Below are 9,456 nucleotides of genomic sequence, written 5' to 3'. Positions count from 1 at the left end.
AAAAAAAAAAAAAAAAAAAAAAAAAAAAAAAAGATACTAACCTGCCGAATCGCGCGGAATTATCCCCGCGAAATTGCAACCGATCGCGCGCCGGATTCGACAGATTTATATTTCCAATAGTGGGAATTGCATCATTAGAAATATAAAGCTTGATACACACGAGCGATAAAGATGTCATTGTAACTGTGCGATTTGACAGATTAATTGACTGTTTCGGAATAATTAACAACCGAACAAGTACGGTGTTTATCTTCAGATCTGACAGATTAACGTATTATTGATACACAGTGCCGTGATAAAAACTCAATAGTGGCGCAAGGAGTGGGTGCGAAAATCAAAGCGACCCTCTAATCATCTTAAATAATATATTACCAACGAATGTGTAATTCTATCGAAGAAGGATGTTCTTTTAATGACATATACAATGGTCCGCGTGGGAGAGTAAATTTCGTTTGAAACAGGTATTTCCGAAACAATTAAGCGTAGAACGGTTTTTGAAAATCTCATTGTCGTCGCGGTTGACTCTGCAATAAGTGTCGACAACCACTTATCATGCGTGAGTCTCGTCGATTCGGTATTCTCCATGGTTAGCGTCGAGAACGATCTTTGCGTGGGCGAGAAATTAAAAACGACCATGTCTTGTTTGGTCTTTGTCGTTCCATAAAAAAAGACCAAGTCGTTGAGACAGATCTTTCTTCGAATGATGTGAGAACCACGCGAGAGAAAACGTACGTGGCGTCGCTCGTGCGTGTTCAAGATGGAATTTCCATCGTGAATCCCGTAACAATTCGCCGCGTGTGCGTCGTATGCTGAACGTTAGGCTCGTCTCGTTTCACTGTCCAATTCATCTCGTTAACCGCGCGGCCACGAGCGCCTCTATTCGCCGAAAGATCGCGGCCAACTGCGTTGCGATCGCGACGATTGGCGTTGCCGCGAAAAATGTGCCGCGAAAATCGGCCACGGAAAATCAACTATCCTCGGGAGCCATCCAGCTTCATATTTTCTCCTTCGCCAATTTCATTTCGTCGCCGCTACTCCTGCCGCGGGGGCGCCGCTTCATTAGCGGTGATTTCGAATTTATAAAACGGGGAATCGGAACGAATCGTTGCTCGATAATTCAATGATCGTTAACAGACTGGAAAAACTGTGTCGAATTTGTGTCGAATCGTTGGTCCAGCGTATTAGCACGGGGATTCGATTAAAAGGCTGGTTAAAACAAAAAGAGAGAGAGAGAGAGAAAGAGAGAGAGAAGGGGCGGGAGCAGGGAGGAGAGAAAAAAAAAGGAAAAGAGAAAAAGAGAGAGAGAGAGAGCAGAAAGTTGGAAAAAGAACGAACTCTCTGGGCTATCCTGTCTGCTCGGTCTGGATGCGGGCGCAATTTGCAAAATCAATGAAACGCGGCAAAATATTAATGCGCCTCGCGAATGCTGCTGCGTCCCCGATCGAAATCTCGTTAAAGAATCATCCGGTTTACGTTGGTCGTTCGCATAGTAGGACCCGGGTAATACTCTACCTCCCCCCCCCCTTCGCACTCCCCCGATTTCCCTGTAAAAATTGAACGAAATAATGGCGCGACGTAGACAAATAATCGCTTTATTTCGTTGTCATCGCTGGCCGGCTGCGCGCGTTCAGACCCTACTCTCTCTCTCTCGCGCGCACGGTAGGCAAGCTATTGACTCCCGATGCGCAAACAGGCCGCGATCAACACCATCTGAAAATTTAATTGAACGAGAAAGAACCGTCCCACGGGACGCTTCAAGTTAACCCTGTCTCACGCGATTGGGTGCCGACGGGAGCTTACTTATTTCGAAAGAGATGCACCAAGGAAATGAAAAGACCAGAGGAACCCTCGCGTTCAAGCGGTTCTTTTTCTTTCGAAAATTCTACTTCGGAACTCTCGCTGTAGCCTCGTGTACATTACACGGAAATCGTCGCGATACTTGACTGGGCTTCGATAGTTTAATAAAAGAATAGTTTCAAACAAGAGTTGTAATTACATATATGGGGTATTTGTCTGTTTGAGTTTTTTGCATCTTTCTCTTTTTTTTTTTTAATACCATTGAATATCGAACTAAACTTTTTTGTTATAATGTAATTGCAGTCTAAGAATATTTTTCATTTGAAAAACATGTATTTCTTGTACGAAACGCGAAAGCGACCATTTCCTTTCGCTTGTCCCAGAAGTTCTTCCCTTGCGCCAATTTCTCGCTTAATACCAATAAACCTTCGTGTGAAATATAGTTTTATTAAACCTTCAAAATCAGCTAAAACGTGTTATACAATTCTTCCCAACCCGCTGGAACTACTCACGACCAAAGTAAAACTTGTGTCAAACGAGAAAACTTGTAAAACTGGGAACCATGTGAAGCAAGGGGAAGAGGGGAAAAAAATTAAGTGATGCTTATTTAAACAGCAGTAGCAATTTTCTATGACGAATAATAGCGTTAAGACATTCGACAGTCGAAATTACGTTCCATGCATATTGGTGTTATTCAGCCGGCCGGGTAAATTTTTGTTTGAGACTTAATATTCTTCGACGAAACGAAATTTGGTCAACTCATAATTTTTCAGAAAGATCTTATTAATTTGCGACATTTAACCATTTTTGATGACTCGAACGACGTTTTTTTTTTTTTTATAAAATACAGAATATTTCGTGTCCTTCATCGCTTTACGAACTTCTTCTTATCCCTTGCGCCTGTTTTCTCTGATACAAGTTTGATTTTCCAAAATTCGAATGTCGAGTGGAGAACTACCGAAACCGAGTGTTTACGCGCGTAAACGCCGCGTCGAACGGGAGAACGGCGAGGTTCTTTACGACGGAACCGTCAACGAAGTACTCCAATAACGCGACCTAATGGCGTGTTACCAGCTTTCCTCGACAATAAAGTTGCGGAGCCGCGGTTGTGTTTTGTCTACGCCTCGTACGCGAGCAGACGAGAGAGAGAGAGAGAGAGAGAGAGAGAAATAGAGAGAAAGAGAGAGCTTTTTCTTCGGAACGCAGGCTAACTCTGAACGAACGAGCACGCGCGAGTCGCGCCGAAAAAAAGAAGTGGAACGCATTTCGCCATGAATAACGACGTAGCGGAACTTTCACTCGCGCTGTGATAATGCCCGGCCTGGCTGCCTTCGTGGATCAAGCATCGATACATCTCGCGATCCGCCTTCTCCACGATCATTACCATACGCGAGCCACGGCCACGTTCCTTGCGTCGTGTTGTAAAACTCAATCGCGAACGTACACGCCGAGCGTAATCTGTTGTTTCTTCCGACGCCTCACTTATACAGTCTCCCAAGAAAAAAAGAAAGAAAACTTGCATTGTGGCAAGTGCTGTTCGAGGTCATAAATTTTGATGCGATTTGTTTCTCAAGTATTATCTAGATTATTATCTAGACGTCTGAGACACATTGCTACGTGTGTATTGTTTGCGCTTTATATAATACGTATATTTCGAGATTTTATTAACACGGTAATCAAACGCGACTGTCATGATTATATTATGTAGCAAAATTTAAAACCTAGTCTGAAAATTTATGTACAAGTTATTCATTTCGAACATATATATGAAGCTTATTAATATAATGATTTGTGACTGTTTAAATACCTTTGATACGTGATTTCTACTTGCGATTTGATACTTGCATCAAGTATATTATAATTACACTATATATATATATATATATTTTTAAATCTGTTTCAAACGCGATCAGTATAAGTTTTGTGCAGATAAGTTTCATTACTGTTAATAAAATTTCAAACTGTTCTACATAACCAACGTAATGTATTCCTACGAATGTTGAAATACTTTTGTGAGCAACTGTATACAACTTAAACAGCTAGAGCTTTATATCTTGTTATGAAAACGATGATACAGCAAAAGTGCGCCTTTTTTTTTTTTTTTTTTTTTAGATACTCGAAGCCAGTGACAATATCAGTCAGAGTTATAAAATTCATAAGATTTTATAACTTACAGAGTTATAAAACTGCAAAATTTATAACGATAATATTATACTTTATACTACTACAAAGTGTATTCCGCATGCACACTCGAATTTACCAATTCTACTTGAAAAACAGTTGTCCTCGAGCGACATCTTTGGAAAGCGTAACGCAACAAAACAAAAACGCGCGACGATGCGTTTCGATCTCAATTCTATTATTCCCAGGAATCCGCACGGGGCTCCAAGAAAAGATTTATAATGATCGTTGCGCAACCTATGAAAGTTTCTTTCCCCTCCCCCCCCCCCTCCCCTCCTCTTTTTTTCCATGGATTTTCACGGAACTTGCGACGCGAGTGACATTCCCCATCGCGGCCCGATATTTACGAGGATCGATGCCGGGCATGGCAGTCCGGTTTGATATTTATTTATACGACGATCTAGAGCGAGCGAGGGCCTTCTAATTTATCGGCGAAACAGCCGAAGCGAGGCCATATTTTTATGGCGGACGTTTAATTTCGTAGAAATTCCTTCGCTGGCAAACCGGTTGCACGCCAAAACGTCATTCAGAGACCGCGAGGCTGGTAACCGAGCCTGTGGAGGAGGGAGGGGAATTCCCCAGCGCGCGGACGTGCGCGTCTCTCTTTGATTGCCCCTTGCAAAAAAATCTCGCGATTCCGTACAACAGGTACTGTTCCTGTTTCCTGAACGTGGACCAGGGAGCCGAGCCGAACCGATTCGGCAAACGCATTTCGTTTACGAAGAGAACGTGAAACATTAAAACAACGTGCGTCGAAGGAAACGTAGAAGATTCTAATTCGCGGGACGTTTCGCTGAATCTTCGCAAAGACAGGTATTTCGGTACAGGTGCAGGGACATATAGCTGCGGAAGAAATATCGTATCCCGTCGTTTATGGCAATTAAATTAAAGAGGTGCTTGCTTTTACTTGCGGTAATTTTTTTTCTATGAATTCCTTTGCCGAACGTTCGCGAAACAGAACAACGTGTTTTCGACAGCGGAGCTAGCGAAGATACAAATTGACATTTGATGGACAAGAATTTATACAGAACACGCGTAGTTTGTTTAGTCGACGAAACAAGTTAACCGTTTATAGTATTCCACTTTTACAATTCGTAAAAAATTTGCGTGATTACGATCCGCAGATGATTAGAAGGCGCGAAACTCGTCCGAAAATTGTCCGCTGTTACGACAGCGACTTGGAGCATCGTCGAAGAGCAAGGACGTTAGCTAATGGGTAAACAGGAAAACGTGGGCTGTTAAACCACAAGTTTAAATAACTTCACGCCAGGAAATACGGAGCGATTAAAACACCCTGTGCAACAAGACTGTGGCCCCGCAACCTGTTAAATTATTCCCCTTCCCTCCCCTCTCGCCAATGTGACGTCAAAGCATTCCTCATATAGCAACAGAGAATGAAAGAATGTTATCCTTGCCGTGTGGTAGCAAAGGGTTGCTGAAGCACGACAAATGATTACCCTCAGACCGTAGAGTGGCTCCGAAATACCATCACCTGCCCTGAACAATCGTCGTCTCGCAATCTCTGTCCCACCCATTCGCGTCTGTCTGTCTTTTCACTTCGTTTTCATCGTCCGTTGCGACGCACGGTCCGCTAATCGGCCGCCAGTCATCGAATCTGCTCCGTGTGCCGATCGTATCCTACCGCGCGGCGTTAACGTTAATTGGTCGAAAAAGGTCTCGGTATCAGATGGAGAACACGGAGCACGGGTTGACCTTCGGGGTTTTCGTCTCGTCGCCATTCGACGGCGATCGGCAGAGGGGGGAGGGGGGAACGGGACGAATTCTCGCGTTCGTTTCCGTGACGGTCGTCGAGGGCAATTATTTCCACGCGGTCCGAAAGAGCAAGAAAGAGAGGTCGCGGAGAGAAAGCCACGGATAGATAGTCGCGGAGTACCGAGGGCCTCGGATACCGGATATTGTAAACCGACCTTCACCGCGAAATCTGTATATCAACCTTCGGCCAAGGCGGCCGCGGAAGGTGCATGCGTTTGAAATTGCACGGCACCGTTCACCGCCGTGCAATGTCGTCGTGCTCCAGTGTCTCGCCGCTATCTAAGCTCGCCGGGTTATCTGAAAATTCGGGAAAAATGCCGGGGAACCTGTTTCCCGTTCGGGCGAGACCGTTCCGCTCAATGAAGTATCGCTCGATGGACGCTGCTAATGAGAACTGGCCGCGGATCGAGAAAATATCTCTCGCGAAACACACGGTGTGTGTCGAGGAAATGTATTATAATGTAACACGCGCGCGCGCGCGCGCGCGCATGCATACGCGGGGCTAGTCGGGATTTCTAACATTACGTTCCTGCTATGATGTTACAGCGTATAGAATTTTTTTTCGAAATAATTATCTTATTTCCGCCGTGGCGTTTCGTAGTTCGCCAAAGAGACGACGCGAAACTTTTTAACAATACAATTATAACAATTTCGTTTGTACTGTTTCCTTTCTTTCTCATGAACGAACATCGAGACGATTGTTCCGCGGAATTTTTGACAATCTACGATGCAGAGAGAGAGAGAGAGAGAGAGAGAGAGAGAGAATCTACCAGTAAAAATAATCAAAAAATAAATGAATATTTATGATAAAATTCTTTAGCAAGTAAAGATAGATCGAAGTAACAATACGAGGAGTTCTATTCCGATTTTTACGCGTAAGCAACGAAGAATCGTTTCGACATCGAAACGATTATTCTGCGAAATTTTTGACAATCCACGAAGCAGAAAGTCTAGTGGCAATAATCAAGAAATCAAGTGAATATTTATCATTCTACAATTCTTTAGCAAGGTAAAAATACTAGATCGAGGTAATAACGCGAAGAATTTTGTTTCGATTTTTACGCGCAAGCGTAAAGAAGATTTTTTTCAAAACGATTATCCAATCTTCGCGAGTTCTTTCGTAGTTTTATCCGCGATATCAAAACACACAAAATAAATTATGCAAACGTGGATCCAGATAAAGAATTCAAAGTCATGGTTATCGAAGACGAATGTTCTGATAAATCCTCGGATGCGCCGTTCGCCTTAAAAGACAAGCATTGAGATCAGATTAACGCCAGCGAAGGTATTCGATTCGAACTGTGAGAATCAGCGGATTCCAAATTGTGGTTTATATTGTTCTGAAATGAAATTGCTACTTGGTACTTTTCATTTTTCTTTCGGGGTTAAATAAAACACGCACATTGTATATTGTACGTGTAAATTCCTTTGAAATACGATATATATACTTAATTGATACGTCATTTCCATACGATTCAATTCGTTCTCCTAATGATCAATTAGCTTCACTATTTATAAGGATTTGCAAGGACTGATCAGTTCTAGAATTTCGCTGCTTCTTGGAATGAAACTGTTGCAGTTTCCTCGCTCCTTTCTTTCTGTTTAACGATTTCTTTGAATACAATTTATATATCAAAAAAAAAAAATTAATTTTTTCTTTAATATATAAATTAATAAAGATCATTAAAAAGATTATTAATTTTATACTCTCGAGATTAAATTCACTTGGGGAAATCGTACAAATATATTTTAATCACTCGCGACAAACGGCAATAAAATTTTTAAGCGTTTCTATCAGAAATCTTCCACGATTGAACGTACGTTATTTTTGGCAAACTTCTTCGAACAAACGAGAATTTCATTCACGCTCTCGCCCAAGTATGTGGTTCGACAGAGCGGTTCGAAAGTCGCGCCCAATCGAGGAATGAAAAGAGACGGATAAGAATCACGAGATCTTTCCTTTCGCGTCCTCGCGATTCCCGTTTCCGACTCGCGCGTCTCCTTAATGCAAATCGCGCGACTTGTTTATTGATTAACGAGACACCAGTATAAATATATACTTATATTTATATATAAGTACTCACACACACACACACACACACACATGCACACACGTGTGTGTCTACTTGTACGTGTATATTCGTGCAAACTCATTAACGTAATTAATGATACGGGAGACCGTTTCAGTAACAGCCGGTGGAATAAATAAGCGATAATGTTATGTAGATGCAGGCGATCAATCCTGACGTCGCATGATAAGGAAGAGAGAAAAAAAAATCGGGGAAAAAACGACAGAGAAAGAGCAGAAAGGGGGGAAAAAAAATAAAATGAATCGTCGCTGTGCGAATCGCGAATCTTCCGGATCGTTTCCGAACTTCGTCGATGCGAATCAATGATCGCGTTTATGACAATTGCTCTTTCTCTTTTGCTCTTATTTCGTTTCGAAAGAAATTCGCAACAAAATTGAAAAAAACGATGTCACAGTATGCGTTCACGAGGTGAATATTCGATGTGTGTACACAGAGGAAGAATTAAACCGACGAATTTAACAGACACGAAAGAACAACTGAAAAGTTCATTCGCTGGCGTAAATGTTCCTCGACGAATGGCTCGTGATCGGATTTAACAGATATTTCACAGTGCTTGAGGGAACAACGATAGTTTTACAACGATAGTTTCCTCCCTTTTAATTTCTTTATCGCCGATTCTTGTCGAAACGATCCTTTGCTCATCTGGACTCGACGGAAATTTTCAACGATCGAATTCATTCGAATCGGAACGCGTCGAAATGAAAATTTCCTTTCTGAGAAAAAAAAAAAGAGATAAATGAGTAAAAGCGATCGCGCGAACGTTCGCAACGTTCCTGGTTTTCAAGGAATTCCACGGCAAGGAATTCAAACATAAATCAGATCGATCCTCCGAAGCAGGAGATTCCGTGATCGCGAGCGTACATCAGCTGCCAAGCAGCCGTATCAGAAGACATATATAACAATCGGGCGTGATGAACAGCGGCGAACTCGTTCCTTTCATTTGCGCCCGAGGGAGGGGGAGGGAGCAGAGGGAAGGAAGGCAGCGCTTCCAGATAGAGAGACCGAGAGACAGAGAAACGAAGGTTGCACGTACGATTTGGATTAATCGCGGGATCCGTAGAATCGGCCGCGATTCGACGTTAATGGTCGTCATGGATCGACGATGATACCCTCGGACGTTCGTAAAGTATAGCTCCCGTTATCTCTGGTCATGTACGCGTCCCGCGCGGATACATTCTCATCCAGAAATTTCATCAACACTCGACAGTTTTCGCGATTCGGGAAAATGCTCGTAAGAATTCTTTTCGCATGGTGTCTTCGATGTCAGATTCCATCGCTTTCCGTCTGAAACTCCCGTGTCGATCATTTCCAAAACCCGAAACGAATCAGAGGAATCGCAAGGAGGTTGGGCGAGTCTTTGAACTCCGCAATTCCGGCAGAGCGTTATTGCAACAATTAACGCTCGCGGTCGAACTCTCCGCCGCGGCATCGTATCTTTTTTTCCGCCACGACGAGGTTCAATAACACTTGTCACCGCCGTTGAAACGTATCGCGCGGCGAACGCGAGCAACAAAACGCTACTGCCGCTATACGGTGCGATACGTGTGCAGTCTTTCTCTTCGATCGCGCAAGGCACGAGGAGAAGGACGACGAAAAAGCCGCGGGGGTGGGGGAG

At 43.2% G+C, this 9,456-nt stretch overlaps 1 protein-coding gene across 6 annotated transcripts in view; it reads left to right on the top strand.

Annotated features, from left to right (window-relative positions):
- The window catches only part of LOC122529852 (zinc finger protein 768-like), a 33,028-nt gene that overhangs the window by 15,264 nt on the left and 8,308 nt on the right, over nucleotides 1-9,456 (top strand). The gene's annotated exons all lie outside the window — the stretch shown is intronic.

This window comes from Frieseomelitta varia, unplaced genomic scaffold (assembly GCF_011392965.1).
Source record: "Frieseomelitta varia isolate USP_RPSP 00005682 unplaced genomic scaffold, Fvar_1.2 scaffold_312, whole genome shotgun sequence".
NCBI lineage: Eukaryota > Metazoa > Arthropoda > Insecta > Hymenoptera > Apidae > Frieseomelitta > Frieseomelitta varia.
The sequence above is the reverse complement of the archived record's forward strand: the minus strand, read 5'-3'. Positions and strand labels throughout refer to the sequence as shown.